Source organism: Elgaria multicarinata, chromosome 7, assembly GCF_023053635.1.
Source record: "Elgaria multicarinata webbii isolate HBS135686 ecotype San Diego chromosome 7, rElgMul1.1.pri, whole genome shotgun sequence".
Lineage (NCBI taxonomy): Eukaryota > Metazoa > Chordata > Lepidosauria > Squamata > Anguidae > Elgaria > Elgaria multicarinata.
This window is the reverse complement of record NC_086177.1, coordinates 51,494,563-51,511,940: the sequence shown is the minus strand read 5'-3', so window position 1 is coordinate 51,511,940 and position 17,378 is coordinate 51,494,563. Positions and strand designations below refer to the sequence as shown.

At 40.2% G+C, this 17,378-nt stretch overlaps 1 protein-coding gene across 1 annotated transcript in view; it reads left to right on the top strand.

Moving 5' to 3' along the window:
• The window catches only part of GNAL (G protein subunit alpha L), a 146,592-nt gene that overhangs the window by 20,607 nt on the left and 108,607 nt on the right, over positions 1-17,378 (top strand). The gene's annotated exons all lie outside the window — the stretch shown is intronic.

The window sequence follows — 17,378 nt, the reverse complement described above, 5'->3', positions numbered from 1 at the left end:
CAGGGTACGCGGGAAGCTGCAGGGCTTTCTCGAGACCCTGCAGTGAGCTGTGTAGGGTCTCACATGGCCAGATGGGTGATCCACCAGGATCAGCATCACGGCCCAAGCGCCCATCATTCCCCAACCCTGGTGAGTCCATCCCTCTCTCCCAAGGCATGCTGGAAGTTGTAGGCTTTTCTTGACAGGATGCAAGGGCTATGCCAAATGCAGTGGCTACTCTGTGAGATGGCTGCTGAAGCCTCAGACTTCAAAAGCCGAGGCCGATTCTTACACATACCTAATGGAAATAGTTATCCACGTCTTGGTAACATGTTAGGTACACAATATTGTGATCATATCACCACTATATCGAACAATCTGCACTTGTTCAAATTATTTTCTGAGTTCAGTTCAAAAAGTGTTATTCTCAATCTTTTAAATGGTTAGGGCCTAACTATCTGAAGGACCACCTATCTCCTTATGAACCTGTCCAGTTATTAAGATCTACAGAATAGGGTCTTTTGAAGACAGCCCCACTCTCAGAGGCCCATTTGTTGCACATGCATGAAAAGTTTTTCTCCTGCATCATTTCCAAACTGTGGAAGCCTCTCCCTTTGGAGCTAAGAGTGGGTCTCCACTCTTGGGTTTTCAGAAAGAAGGTATACATCTCTTTAATTTGGACTTTTAAATTATGAGTAGTGGTTGATAAATATGGTTTTATTGCTTTTATGTTTTTATGTATTATTGTTCTTATCTGATTTGTTGTACCACCTTGGTAACATTTGTGGAAAGGCAGCATGTAAATAGTAATTAATACTAAAATGATAAATACATAAAAATATATACCCCCTTTTTAGGTATCAATAAATATCATTGCTGAATTAAAAGATATGAACAACCTGTGCAGACTTCATATGATTAAAAAAATAGTCATAGAGAAAAATCTGTTATGTTTTACATTTTTAAAATTATACCTGTATTCTTTTCCTTAAAAAGATAAAGGCGGCTTACATGAGTTCACAATAGTCTACAATGCATCGATCAAGTCCATACCCACATCTGTTCAACAATGTTACAGCACCACCTCTCAGACCATTATCACTTACAGCTATATTTAACTTGATCAGTCAAAGACCATGTTTTTAAACAATTAGAAGTCTGCAAATCAGCACGGGGATACTGTTAACTAGTCTGTGAATCTTACATACCAGAGGTGAAACGCTTTAAATGTAGAAGAGAGAATGTATGACAATCACTAACTATGTAACTAAGCTCCTGTTACCAGGCAACAGAACAGCAGTGGCATCTGCCTCACACTGTCATGCACTTCCATCTTTAAAAGTATTAGAGGTATAAGCTCAAGAACCTTTACAATTGAAAAAAATGCTTAATTTGAAACCAAAAAATCCTCTAAAGGGGAGAGAATGATATTTCATCATTACTGGTTTGATCCCACACTGAGGAAACACAAACCAGAAACCGATATTTGGTAAAAGGAAAGACAGGTCAACAAAAATAAACAAAATTTTACAAATTTAAAATCCTGTAAGACTATTATAGATTATTAACAAGAGAAAAAAAGCAAGGTTAATACACTGCAGAAGTAACTTGTGTGTGTGTGTGTTTTAGATCCAATAGATGCTATTGTAGTGAATAGTGCATTCTGTCCTAGTAAATGATAGGCTGCATCTAGCTTCAGGCTCTTTTCCCAGCAAATGAAGCTTTGCTTGCTCTTGCAATTACCAGGTCAATGATGCTCCAGCGAATGGTACCAGACTCTTGGCACCCACTGCCAGCAAGGATACAATGTTTCGCAGTCCCTTACTGCCAAGTTTATCAGCCTCCTGATCCCTATAATGGATTCCCCACTTCAAGCTTTAAAATATATGTATTATATAATCTAATATAATCTAATTTCCTTGATTCACACCAAGACTTTGAGTCTAAACGAGATCACATACCATACTTAGAAAAATCTCATGTGACGGCTCTAAGAGCAGGGAGAAACTAACATCTGCTATTTGCAGCTATGTGGCAAGCTGTTACTATGGTTCCACAACTGAGGGGAAGTAGGCAGCATGGTATTACTCAGCTCACAGCATAGCTAGGGCCTACCGATAACTTTCGCTCTCTCCTATCTGGATCTCAGTGGCACCCATGTAGTAACTAACTCTTGTAAAAACAACAGCTCTCTTCAATGCTTTATAAAGAAACCCTATTTAGTTTTGTTTAATATTCAAAAGCAGCTGCATATTGGATTTTGTCACATCCTAATTTTCACTGGACCAGCACATTAACACTGCAGTAAATTGTATTTGAGCCCACCCTGTGTCTGTATTTTTTCACAGTTATTAAAAGTCACATATAACCACTTTAATATGTTATTGAAACATTATTGAACAACATGAGCAATACACACAGTGGGTTGAATCCAGAGTGTCCCTTCCATGGGCTCCTTCTGTTTGTAGACAGAACTGAAATCTAGCGGACACTCCACATGAAGGAAGGATTGAGAGGTGATTTGGGGTGATTCTCCCTTTCTCCCGCAGCCCTCCGCACCACCTTCCACACTGTTCTGGGGGGTCCCTCAATGCACCAGAGGAGCTATTTATGGGACATAGAAGGCAGGAGGAATCAGCAAAAAAATATCTCTCCCTTTTCTCCCAGTGGAAACATCCTGTGAATGGAATTCTGCTCCCAAGAACTCTGGTTCCAAACCTGTATCTTCATATCTTATTTGTGGCAATAAAACCAATAGCTTTGTTATACCTCTAATAATTCTTGTATAGTTTAGGCTTATAACAATTTCTGTGAGGCTAGGTAAAGAGTTATCCAAAACAAACCAGCAATGCTATCACAAGAGTTGTTACCCACATTCTGTTATGGTCTCTTAAGTTGCCTGCAACTCCACCTAGGCCTGAGGAACAGAAAGGCCCTGATCACAATGTTTTCCCTTACTTCATAATCCACAGTCCTTACCTTGAAGTGGCTACTTTAATCAGTTTGCTCATCCCGGTTTCAATATAACTGTCAATACCAACTACTATGAGACTGAGTATAACTGTCTCCCTTGAGGTTCAGAAGGCTACCTGCTGTATTCATCAGTATTCCCAGTGGTACTACTTTCTACTTCAGTTTCCAAACTTCTTCAGTCCTTGGTTTCAATCCTGACTATCACTCAGACATTGTCACAATTTCTTTCAATGTCAGAGGGCCTTGTCACAAATCCAGTAGCTGTCTCAGCTTTGACTATTGTGTCATGTGGAGAAGCTGTTGCATTCGTCCTTGGCCACTCCTTCCATTTCATAACCTGACATGAATGTTGGGAACCAAACCTCTGTCTCCTACAGAAAACACTCCTCCATGCGTTGGATAGATTTTGGAGGTGTAGCATGCAGCACCTCTTGTTCAGGATCCCGTGCTCAAGCTTATGCATACCAACATACTGGTACTGGCTGCCATCCCTGGGGGGGACACTTCTCAGTACAACCAACCTCAAAGAGAATTGAAACGTTTTACTGCTTTCAACAACAGAGCTGTTCATTTCTCCTCAACACCCCATGCCCAGTGCCATCATAGTGGAGGCAACTCAGTCCAAGCCTAGGCAATAAGCACACTCTGCACCTATGACAAGAAAGGATGGAAGTTCAGCCCCTGAATTGAAAGATATATTCTAGTGCCACTCTTTGTCTCATGGTAGAAAATTGCCAAGCCTACATGTCTCAGTACCTACATTTTAAATAGGAAAAAGCTACCTCCCATTTTGATCATTTTCCAGGCTCAAGGGGATTGGCTTATGTATTCCATTTTTAGGTGCACTGCTTGGCCAGACAGCTTTATAAAACTTCCCAGGATATGGCCAATTGTAGCTTGAGATCCCTGGTGGCTGCCATAACTTTGGGAGGCATGTTTGACTATAGTCCACTACTCTTAACCTAGGATGCTAAGAATTGCATAGAGGATCTCCCCTTTGATGGGAGAAGATATTTTAATGAGTCTACTTTTGGCTGAAAGCAGAAACTTCACATGATTGCTCATCGTATGACTGTTATGGGCCAGCAAGCGACCTATGTTCAGTTCTGTCATTGGCAGAGATCCTCCTCAGGATGAACACATTGAGGTTTTCTTTGCTTCAATATATTTTATTATCTGGTGCAGGGCTTCCTGTAATCCAAGTAATGTCAAGGACCTTGTCTTCTTAATGCCAGCCATGGCCAACAGATGGAGTGTTCATCATGCAAAACAGAGTTTGCTTCATTATAGCAGCTATAATGATAACATAAAGTGTGAGCTTTCCTCCTTGAAACTTGCAAAAGTTATAGGTACAAAGGGGATCCTTATTCTTGCTATCACAAAGATTCTTTTTTCACAGAAAAAAGAGATTCTTTTTTCACACCCACACCCTAGTGTGGGTGTGAGTGTTTGCTTCTTCTCAAAGTTTTTTATAGCTTGCGATCCATCTACTACTTGGTGGAACCGTTTATGCTTACATGAGGATACTGATCTGTGGCAAAATCTGAATGGGTTCAATTGTGCTTTGATGTAACTTTAACCCTGTGCAGTAAAATGGCATTTGAAAGCTCACAGAAACTTTTTGGGAGTAGCACATAATTCTTGTATGACAGACATTTCATCAAATATTATTGCACTATTTCTTAGAACTTGGTTAATAAGGCAGCTTTAGGACAGAAGGAGATCAAGAAGAGCTGCAAAGTACCATCAGTAGTAGCAAGAAGGTATGAAACAGTTTCCAAAAAGTATGACAAAATTTCAGATCAGTTTTCCTATATTGGCCTATTACTAAGAATCTTGCAAAGAGTTTCTTGTCACCCTGAAGAATATTTTACAATGACAGTGGAAGCCTATTTTGCAACATTAGCTGTTGCTTTAAGGCAGCAGCTAATGTCTTTGAGAACCACATATTCTACTTATTTATGCCATTTTTAACCTGTAAAAGCCACACCTCCACATTGGTCATCTAGATAAAACAGTGTAGTAACATTTTAAAACCCCTAACTGATTTCTAGAAACATTTTAATAATTGAAGTTTTAAGAAAATGCTTGCAGTTTATTGTACCATAAAAACAGAATGCTGTTTGCTTAAGCATGGAGTATTTGCATGTTTAAACATTTCACAGTCATGCTGTGATGTTCTGTGGTGTTCTGCTTCTTTATATAACTGTATAATTTGATATTCAAATAGAAAAGTAAACATGTTTTATGTGAAATGTCTGTCATGTGTTTGTTTATTTTAGCTCACCCCATTGATAGGGCCAAGGATATAAAAACACATTCAGATAGCTTAATCAGGCAAAAATACCCTGGTATGTGTGCAGGTGACAGAATGCTTTGGTTGTGTTGTGTTAATATCTGTTTTCATACATTATGAATGTATATATGCATTTGGGTTTGCACACTGAAAAGGCATGTCACATAAGGGAAGGGAAGGGAAGTGGAGGCATAGTGGAGTGAAGAACAAGAGAATTCCAGCCACTGCAAGTACAAGCTAAAGATTACTTTGCTTGAAAAAGCGCGCAGTTGGGCCTGTTAACAGGAATACTGGAGATTATGGTGAACTTTAACAATTACCAAGGGATAGAATCACTGGTAAGTTAAAATCCCCTGCAGAATTTTAAGAAGTTGCTTTAGAGTGGTCCATGGCACCATCCGCCAAACTGATGTGCCAAATAAAGTAGCCACCTGTGTTAAAATATCACGTAACTAGGTGTGTACTCTGCTTCCTGGTCCAGGTAAAGCAAGTGAAATCTGTGGGCACTAGAAAAAAACGAGCAGGTTTTTCAGGGAAGCATAATGAATATGTATAGATTATGAATTACTTGAACATTTTTATCAAACTTGATAGAAAGCCCAAACTAAATCTTTAAAAAATCTGGAGGCGCTAGCTTAATGGTTTAAAATGAGCTGTACAAAAACTACTTAATTTTTTTTCATCTTTTTTTATAGATACTAGAGTACAAAATACTTGTATCGCTGTCAAGTATGAAAAGTGCAGACATGCATTTATCAGTGTGTTCCCCTTCAAAATACATGTGATTATGTAGGAAGTAGCCTTTATTTAAATTCACTCAGTGAAAGTTACATTTTTTTGCTTCTGGGCACTTAAAAGAGAGGGTGAGGAAAGGGAGTAAAAATGTTAGAAACAAAGGGAGAGGTGGGAGAGGGAGTAGAAATGTTAGAAGAAGAGGCTTGTGGCCAGGAAAATAGCAACAGTGGTTAACTTTTCTTTGGTTTGTTGAGTATGAGTAAGTGCTGATGTAGCAGATACTGTGAGGAGCCTGTTGCAGATAGAAGTGGCAACAGAGGTTGCATGTGAAAGTTTTAGTGTACAGCTCTTAGTGTTAGAAATTCTGACCACATGTAGCTTGTAGTATTGGATTGGAGAGCGTGGGAAGAGGACATTAGAGAGATGTGTTTCATGAATTGCTTGATAAGAACCAGGCCTAGGAAAACAAACTAACCCTACATAAAGTTCACTGTAATTAAACGGAATAGCTAGATTTGTTTCCTCCCAACCTAGTTCTATGTCTGAGTCTTCAGTTTGCATTGCATTGCCATTTTGGCCTGTTTTTCACCTGAAAGGGTGGGTGGGTGCAACCTTCACATATTTTTCTTTTAACAATCTTATTTAATAAATTAGAATACCACACTCTATTTTACAGCTGAAAGCAGAAGTGCTTAAAAGTGTGGAATAAAGTTGCAAGTTATTAAGACTCTTATCTTAAGGTGCATTTCTTTGGGGCTGTTCATATGACATGGCAGCTCACTGTGGGGGATTTAACCCATGGTGAGGCTGTGGTCCCTGCAGGGCATGTTTAGGTCCCATTTTGAATATACAAGCCCCACTTGGGGGTTGTCATGTTGTGCAAACCCAGAGAGCATGGTCTGGTTTATCATTAACCCTTGCAGCAGTCACGCTCACAGGTTTTGCACAACACAACACAGAAAGTGGTCAACATTCTCCAACATCACGCCGTTAAGTTGGATTGATGGTGTTAGAGAAGGAGCAAATTGCACAGATTGGTGGACCACTTTGGGTTTTTTGATGTTAAGTGAGAGACCATGCTTTCCATATGCTTCTGCAAAAACATTTAGGATGGTCTGAAGATCATCGGCATATTGAAGTTCTACAACAGAGGTTGTGGTGTCCTTTTTGCTTTCAGTCTGCTGAGATTGAAGAGCTTTCTGTCTGTTTGATATATGATTCCACACCAGTGGGAAGTTTCCCCTCAATAAGGTGTAGAATCATGGCTATGAAAATGATGAATAAGGTCGGAGCAATGACACATCCCTGTTTTTACTCTGAAAGCCACTATTGTCCAAGATTGTCTTGTCATGGAGAAGTATAAAATTCAATGTTGATACCACTAAGGAACTTAATAGAGTTATCCGTGCCTCAGTAAGGTCAGGGATCTGGTGAGATTATCCTTTTTTCCATACACAGTTTTTCTTTGAAAATGTTTTTGTTAGCCCCATCTTTGGATTTTTTCACAAGCTTTGTGATGGCTCTTACAACCAAGGTAGCACATAAAAAAGTATTTTGGGTTGCACAGAGGGTTAGAGTACTAATGTTACCCCCTATGGTGATACTTTGTCCATGATTCTCCGTTTCAGACCATATCATCATGGAAACTTTGAAAAAAAAATCCTTGGAAATTCTTGTCAGTTGTATACAAAAATAGTCAGGGCTAGGAATATATAATGCATCATCATCAAATGTTTTAATGACTCAGTGGAATAAAAATACAGTTGTCTTCTATTATTGTATGATTGCCTAGAGATGATCTACATAATTGTACATTCTTCTTCATGGTCTCTGTGCATCACACATTATGGGCTGTTCACCACATGTGCCTCTTCTAGGCACAAGAGACACAAAGAATATCCGTCTGTGGATGAGATCTTGTGGTCACACTTAGAGCATTTTTTGAATAAAGCCTTCTGTGCCATAGGCCACCACAGCAAACTTGCGATCAAAGATCGCAAAGAGTAAAGGAAAAAACAATAACTAATTTTATACAGAGAGAGAAAGTAGGAGTAAGAACTAGATAGGAAAGATAAGAATATAGAGGTCCTCAGCAAACAAACGTTGTAGAAACACAGAGAAGTTCTCAAGAGTAGCTATACCACAGGCGGTTGAAAGAGAACTGAGGAGATGGACGGGAACCCAGGGACATGCGCACTGGATGGTGGGGGAGGGGTTCCCGCCCAAATTGTTCTTAGCTTGTAGAAGTTTCCGGAGTTAGGCTCCATGCAGGCACAGAGCCCATAATGTGTGAATGCAGAGATGACCTCTCGAAGAACTACAGTTACAGGTAAGCAACCTGTCTTCACTACTGTGCTGTATTGTATATACATGTAACGGATTCCATTTTATCACTGCATATGGGTAAATGCACAAGAAAAATTTACTGAGAGCAAGTACCAGTGCTATAATTCTTATTTATGTGGGAAAGGCTTGGGAGACAAAAGAAGCAACTTTAGTACCTAATAGATTCTTCATGAGCTTTCTTCTTCAGTATTTATTCTTTTATTTTATTTTTCTGAAGATACCTTAAAAATGCAGTAGGGTTAGACTAAAAGTAGGTGTTTCACCATAACTGAAACGCAACTGCTAAGATTGGACAAACACTGTAGATACACTACATTATTGTATGGTTGTATCTCTCTCTCTCTCTCTCTCTCAATATAGTTTACGAGGCGTCTATAATTTCTGGCTAGCCTTCCTGACAAAGCCAAAAAATTCAGTCTTCAGTCCTCTTCCATCTGTCAAGGCCCTGCCCTGCTGGTGTTTGTCTTAGGCAGCCAAGCCCAGTACTCCCCGCTCCTGCCTGGATTTTCCTGAGGGGAGCACTTCCCCTGCCTGGATTTTTTGCCACAGAGCAGGAAAGGCCAGTGTGTGTGTGTGTGTTCGTTTGTGTGCCTGTTTTGGCTCTGCATGGCCAAGGATCTTTGCTTTGGCCACATAGGTGTCAAATAATCCCCGACATTCCTGCTACCTTTGGAGCTGGGAAGTGGTGGGGATCATAGCATACCTGCCAGGATGATTCCTTCCCACTTCTCCAACTTCAAAATTGGGAAGAAAGCTGACTGCTTGTCATGCTCACCAGTGGGTGGCACCACACTCACCATGCCAAGAATGTTGAACTGATTAATTGAAGCCTGTAGGTTACTGTGAATATTTCTTAATCCATCTAAAGAGGTATCAGTTGAAGCATGAAGAGAAGTTGTATGAGTAAGAAGGGGTGGGGGAAAGGAAACATTACAGTCATGGACAACTTTGTTAATAGGGGAGAGGTTGGAATACTGCTGCACCTGTATTTCTGAACATAAAATAAGTTGTATTTCTGTTCCAGAAATAGTATAAACTAATAAGATTGTCTGAGGTATAAAATGTTCACCAATGGTATTTTGTTGGAACATTTAGAGACTTGAACATCTATTTTGTTAAAAAGCAAAATAAAAATGTGTACCAAAGGAGACGTTTTCAGAAGTGGTGTGTGTATTATGTGCATGTGAATAAATGGGTGTGTCTGTATGAATGGATGTGCAGTGTGTGTGTGAGAGAGAGAGAGAGAGTGAGAAAGAGGTGGGCCAGGTGCCAAATGTGGGTTGGCTTTTCCATGTTCAGATTATGGCCTGGCCCACTGCTGCACACGGGCCCCAATGTGCTTGCCTAGAACCAATTTGGGCCATAGGCCAAAAAGGGTTCTTCACCCCTGATATAGATGGTGAAATCCATGGGATGGGATGTGGTCACCTAGGTGCAGTGTTTTGAGAGAAAATAGCATAGGGTAGGGTCAGAATCAGAGGTCTGAGGGAAATGAGCAGAGGGGGGAAGGAGAGGAAGAGCTTCCCACAATAGAAACACTGAAAGAAGTAGGCAAAAAGGAAGTCAAACAAGAGGTAGCTCAGGTTCGTACGTCACTAAGCTGTGATAGCTTAATAAAGTATGCACAGTAGCTTATTTTGAAAAGAAGCTGCTGTTATCCCCTACACGATCAGACAAATGAGTTACTGTGCATAGCTTATTAAGCTACTGTGAGTAACTGCGTAATCTAAGTTATTTCCCCACCCCCATCCTACTGCAATTCTCCTGCCTGAGCAGTGGCGCTGTTTCACCCATTGACAACATTGCAAGGGTGGTGGTGGCTCAGAAGGATGTCGTAGTGTGATGTAATAGTGATGAGGGACTTCAATTACCCTGATATTTGTTGGGAGACAAATTCTGCCAAAAGTGGCCGTTCCAAGAAATTCCTGACGTGTGGCTGATAACTTTCTCCTACAGAAAGTGGAGGAAGGAACTAGAGGATCTTTGACTTGATACTGACCAATAGGGACGACTTAGTGGGAAAAGTGATGGTTGTGGGAACTCTGGAGGAAAGTGACCATGTCATACTTGAATTCTTCATTTTAAAGGAAGCAAAATCTGAGTATAGCCATACACGTACTCTGAATTTTAGGAAAGCTGATTTTAATAAACTCAGAACTATGATAAGTAAGGCCCCATGGCAATTGGCCCTAATGAGAAAAGGAGTCCAAGATGGGTGGGAGTTTTTTAAAAAGGAAATTTTAAAGGCACAATTACAAACAGTTCTGGCAAGGAGAAAAGGTAGAAGACAACAGAAGAAACCAATGTGGCTCCACACATCTTTTAGAGATGACCTGAAAACAAAAAAGGATACCTATAGGAAGTGGAAGGAAGGCCAGGCTACAAAAGAAGAGTACAAACAGGTAGCGCAGAAGTGCCAAATTCATTTCAAGAAGGCTAAAGCTGAAAATGAGCTCAGACTAGCGAGGAATGCTAAAAGCAGTAAAAAGGCTTTCTTCAGATACGTGAACAGCAAAAGTCAGAAAAGAAATGATGGTTCAGCTGTTTAATGAGGATGGCAAATTATTAACAGATGACAAAGAAAAGGCCAAAATGCTCAATTCCTACTTTGGCTCAGTCTTCTCCCAAAGGCGGGTCTATGACGCCCCTGGCAAAAGTAAAGTACAAGCTGAAGGGGAAGGATTGCAGTTTGAGATTGATAAACAAATGATCATAGAACACCTAATTTCTTTGAACGAGTTCATATCTCCAGGGCTCGATGAACTGCATCCTAGAGTAATGAAGGAGCTAACAGAAGAACTCTCAGAACCACTGTCTATTATCTTTTCAAAATCATTGGAAGATGAGTGAAGTGCTGGACGACTGGAGAAGGGCTTACGTTGTGCCTGTCCTCAAAAAGTGCAAAAAAGGAAGAACCTGGGAACTACAAACCAGTCAGTTTGACATCCATCCCTGGGAAAATTTTGGAGCAGGTTATAAAGAAGTCAATCTGTGAGCACCTTGATAACAATGCAGTGATTAGTAGAAGCCAACATGGATTTGTCAAGAACAAATCCTGCCAGACTAATCTAATCTCATATTTTGATTGGGTAACCTCCCTTGTGGACTGTGGGAATGCTGTGGACATAATATATCTTGACTTCAGCAAAGCCTTTGACAAAGTGCCCCATTCCCACAGTCCACAAGGGAGGTTACCCAATCAAAATATGAGATCAGATTAGTCTGGCAGGATTTGTTCTTGACAAATCCATGTTGGCTTCTAGTAATCACTGCATTGTTTTCAAGGTGCTCACAGATTGACTTCTTTATAATCTGCTCCAAAAATTTTCCCAGGGATGGATCTACAGTTGGCTACAGAATTGGGTTCAAAGAGTGCTTGTCAATGGTACCTTCTCAAACGGGGGGTGGGGAGGTAAGGAGTGGGGTTCCGCAGAGCTCAGTCCTGGGCTCAGCACTTTTATTAATGGTTTGGACGAGGAGGTACAGGTTATGCTTAAGAAATTTGCTGATGACACCAAATTGGGTGGGATAGCTAATACCCTGGAAGAAAGAAGCAAACTTCAAAGTGATCTTGATAGGCTGGAGCACTGTGCCGAAAACAACAGAATAAGATTTAATATGGATAAATGCCAAGTTCTATACCTAGGAAAAAGAAACCAAATGCACAGTTACAAGATTGGGGATACTTGGCTCAGCAATACTACAAGCGAGAAGGATCTTGAAATTGTTGTAGATCACAAGCTGAATATGAGCCAACAGTATGATATGGCTGCAAGAAATGCAAATGCTATTTTGGGCTGCATTAATAGAAGTATAGCTTCCAAATCGCATGAGGTATTGGTTCCCCTATTTGGCACTGGTTAGGCCTCATCTTGAGTATTGTGTACAGTTCTGGGCACCACACTTCAAGAAGGACGCAGACAAACTGGAGCGTGTTCAGAGAAGGGTGACAATGATCAGGGGTCTGGAAACAAAGCCCTATGAGGAGAGACTGAAAGAACTGGGCATGTTTAGCCTGGAAAAGAGAAGATTGAGGGGAGAATGTTGTCACACAGAGGAGGGCCAGGATCTCTTCTTGATCATCTGAGAGTGCAGGACATGGAATAATGGCTCAAGTTACAGGAAGCCAGATTCTGGCTGGATATCAGGAAAAATGTCCTCACTGTTAGAGCAGTACGACAATGGAACCAATTACCTAGGGAGGTCTTGGGCTCTCCCACACTAGAGGCCTTCAAGTGGCAGCTGGACAGCCATCTGTCAGGTATGCTTTAAGGTAGTTTCCTGCATTGAGCAGGGGGTTGGAATCAATGGCCTTCTAGGCCCCTTCCAACTCTACTGTTCTATGATTCTAAAGACTGGAAGTTTGCAGGATTGGGACAAACTTCATACAAAGCCTCCCCTAGTTGGGAGGCACCTGATGCATCTTCAAAATTTTGCACAATTACCCACAAAGGAGTGAAAACCCGGTGCACCAAAAAGAGGGTGGCACAAATAAACTCTTGAAAGGTTATAGGATTGGGACAAAACTTCATACACAGAGCATTTCTACATGAGGCTTTCATTGTATACCTGTGATTGGCCAATCACAGAAGTTTGCAGATGCTTTACATGATGACATCAACCTCCAGGATGTCTCCCACAGTTTGCTCCCTTTATCTTGCTTTCAAAAATATCTGAGGTATGCTGTAATAAAAGTTGAAGGAGCCATATCGGCACATTAAGTGCCAGTGTTTTACTATAATTCAGCCACTAGATGGCACTGTTTCATTGAACATATAGAGCATTACTGAGAAGGGAAGTTTTCAATTCCAAATCATATATTTATTTATTTATTTATTTATTTATTTATTGCATTTCTATACCGCCCAATAGCCGAAGCTCTCTGGGCGGTTTACAAATTTAAGACAATTCAAAACAAAACAACAGTATAAAACCATAATATTCTCTAAAGGTATTCAGTTGGTCAAGAACATGATCAGATATATTGAGTGGAAGAAATGAAACCGCATCTGGAAGGCGAGAGGAACAAATAGTTAATTGAATAATTATCAAGACAAAAGAGATGATGAGATGAAAAAGAAATCAGGTTTGAAAAATGGTTTAGCAAGAAGAGCAAAACAAATGGGATTGAGCACACATTCTTAGAAAAGAACATCAGAATATGCTTAGGACTTCCCATTTCTAGAGAGGTAGCTATGCTTATTTATACCAGCAAAAATTAGAAGGGACTTTGTGCCACCTTAAAGACTAACAAATATGTTATAGCATAATAATATTCAGTAGTCAAAGTAAATGAAGGAAGAAGTAAACTTGTGCTGCAAAGGACAAGGACAACAAGATTCAAGAGATGCAGGAGTTGAAGGAATCCATTGAAATAAAAAAAGCACAGTTAAATACTGAATATCTCGCCAAGGGAAGATACAGAAAGAACAGGAGAAAACAGAGAAGAGCATTAAAATTCCTAAATCTTGTAGTAATGCATTCAGATAATGTAGAATCCAAAAGAAGAGTAAAAGGAAAGTTGCCTTCAGACAATGGGAAAGGAGAATTAACGCAATTGAAATAAGAAAAGGTTATTATCAAATCTAAACCATGACCATGGAGTTATTAGAAGTGATAGTAAAAGCCCAAAACAATAAAGAAAATTGAACCACTGAGTCACCAGATTGATCGATATGAATATGAAATCATCCAGAATAAGAGCAGGAGAATAACTCAACAAAGCCAGATAAGGTTAACCAAGTGACTAGGGAAATGATAAATCACAGTAAGAAGAATATTAGCAGGAAAAACCAGATAACGTGATACCTGAAAGCAAAAAGAGGATGATAGAGGAAATGAAGAGATGGAAAATAGCAAATGAATGATAAGAGAAAATCCCACAAATGAATGATAGGAGAAAATCCCACATCTCCAATATGACCCATTAAATGAGATGATTGTGGAAAAAAGAACCATAGACAAGAGATGGAGGAGTAAGAGAAGGACTAACAGAATAGTAAAATACGAGTCTCAGAACAAAACATAAAATGTCATAAAGAACAATTATCTAATTGGCAACAAAGCAACAGTTCAGTACAGTGCAAGGAATGGAAATAGATTAATAGGGACAGAAATAAAATTTGACAGACACCTGGACATAGAGTCAAAGAAGTATTATGAGTTAGTATCAATAGATGAGACTAATTAGTAACAGAGGAAAAATAGAATCAGCCAATAAATAAAATGACTCAAAAAGTGCGAGACACATTCACCTACAAAAAAACCTACACTAGAAGCAGAATCCAAATGAATGCAACTCCAGGGCCATATCTACACCAAGCAGGATATAGCACTATGAAAGTGGTATATAAGAGGCAGGAGCTACAGCAAGCAGGATATAGCAATATGAAAGCAGTATATGGTATGTGTCATCGGCCCCAACAGTTGTCAGTGTACTTCAATACTGCTATAAAGCAGTAGTGTGGCTCCTGCCTCTTACATATTGCTTTCATAGTGCTATATCCTGCCTGGTGTAGATCTTGCCAGTGAGTGACTGTTGCTCTAAGGCCCTGTGTGAAGACTTGCCCAAAGTATCTGGATGGCCACTTTGGAAAACAGGATACTGTACTAGAGAACCCTCTGTCCTGTTCTAGTAGGGCTTTTGATGGGGTTCGGCAGAGAATCTTATGCTGCATAAGATTATTTTTATTTATTTATTACATTTTTATCTCACCTTTTTTCCTCCAAGGAACCCAAGATGGCATACATAATCCTCTTCCTCTCCATTTTATCCTCACAACAACAACCCTGTGAGGTAAGTTGGGCTGAGAGTCTGTAACTGGCCCAAAGTCACCCAGTGAGCTTTATTGATCTAAGGCATGGGTGGGCAGAAGATACATCTTCTGATAGTTGTCTGAGTGATTTGCATAAGTTTTGTAGCAAGGATTCCGTATGACCTGTTGTTTAAGAATAGGAGCAAAGAATGACACCTCTCATACCACCCTAAGTTATACTGCTAAAATGAAGAAAGTTTGCGGTAATCATTGTGGAATGGATTCTTGTGTGGAAGGATTCTGAGGTGTGTTCAGTTCTGGTACTCAAAAACAAATTCCTGTGCTCAGATCTCCCTCCCTCCCTCCCTCTCCCTCTCCCTCTCTCTCTCTCTCTCTCTCTCTCTCTCTCTCTCTCTCGTTGTGTGTGTCTGTGTCTGTGTGTATCAGAGACATATGGGAATTTCAGCTGGCAGTGCCCTCCCCTCAGTTTAACAGCTTGTGGGATTCTGGGTATCCTTTCACCCAGTCAGTAAGACGGTATTTGAAAGATGATGGCATGCTTGCAAATGGAATGGGGCATTGTACACAGCCTGTCTTATAAGGTTTGTGTACGTCCTTCTCCACAATGCTATCTATGAAAGGTCCAAGATAATCAACAGGGTTACGCTCCTTCAATCTCTCTCCTGGCAAGTATCATCCCACAGGATGAGCAAGACAGGTTCTGTGACAACAATAGCCTTGAACACAAAGTGAAATGAATCCAGAATCCAGTTTTTTCCAAGAGTGTTTGGAAGTGTTGGCTGTCAACCACCCACTTGAGCACCTTACCTAGGAATGGAATGTTAACACCAGCAGATAGTTGTTCAAATCTTCTGGGTCCAACAAAGGTTTGTTCAAGAGTGGTCATACTACAGCTGGGAGTAGTTAGAGGTCAGAAGAATAGAGGTGACGCACATTCGCATGATACATAGTTGTTGTTATGTTGTAGTCCCTGTTCTGATAATATCTAGTAAAGTAGCATTAGTAGCTATACAATTTGGTGGGTTTTTGACTGTACAGTCATGGTTTTACAGCTACGATCAGCTAAAGGTACACTTCTTTTTTGAAGTTATAAGGTATATCAGTGTTGGAAATATTTGTGGTGTAAGGTTGAAAATTAGGTTGAGGCAAATGTTTGAAGCAAAGGTGTTTGATTGTGCACCCTTGCTTGTATTAAAGGAAGCAGAATTGAGGTACCACAAGCAGACTGTGCTGCTTTAGTTCTGATCCCACACCCCACTGTCTCCTACACCATCCCTATGTTTCAAGAAGCAAAGACACCAACTTGGGAAGCAGAGATGGAGAAGCAGGTGGAGGGCTGTTTGTAAAATGAAGAGGCTGGCAGTGTAGTAATACTGGCAGTGTCTTTTTCTACTGGTGATCATTGGGATTGTAATTACTTCTGGCCTCCAAGATAATATTTTTCCCTGAAGAATGGGTAATAAATGACGGAGGCAATTTGGCCCTTTAAGCATTATTTTGAATGCTTAAAGAATCTTGCAAGGGTTTTTGAATGAAGTACTCAAAGGGCCTGATTCCTTTTTAGGGTGAGTTCAAGGCTGCTTGTCCATCTCAGTTGTAAAGTGCATGGGCTCTTAAAATCTCATGCCTTGTCTATAAACTGTGAATGATATGTTGTATTCCTGAAGCTCTGATTATTGATAGCATCAACATATCCTGAACACTCCTACTCCCACACCCAAAATATAAAAGATAAGTTTACAGCTTTCAAACAGACATTACTGATATGGGCTGAAAAATAAATTGTTCTCTGAATGTGCTGCTTATTTGACACAGTATGTAGTCTGTTTAATCTAGGTGTTTCTGAAATCTACTGAATATGTGAGCCTCCATCACCAATCATCTAATAGGAAAAGGGACAGCCAGGAATTGTCTACTTAAGCATGGGAAGACACAGTAAACTCCTGTAGAAGAAGCCATGTTTCTGCAAGGACTATTTTTAGAGATATGAAAATGTATGGTTATTTAGACTAGGCTGAATTTGTTCTGTGCACTGTGTGCATTAATATCTGGGGGCAATGGATCAAAATGGAATCCACAATTTTGGAGGATTTACTATGATTAGAATGGATTTTTTAAATCAGTAGCTGAGCTAGATTCTTGTTTTTATCCCCACCCCCCATTTTTTTTACTTCCAATTATCCCATTTAAGAATTTATTAGCACAGCCCATAGAATCCAGCTCTCCTCCTCCCTCCCTCCCCCTTCTGCCTTCACTTCTGCAGCGTCTGTACT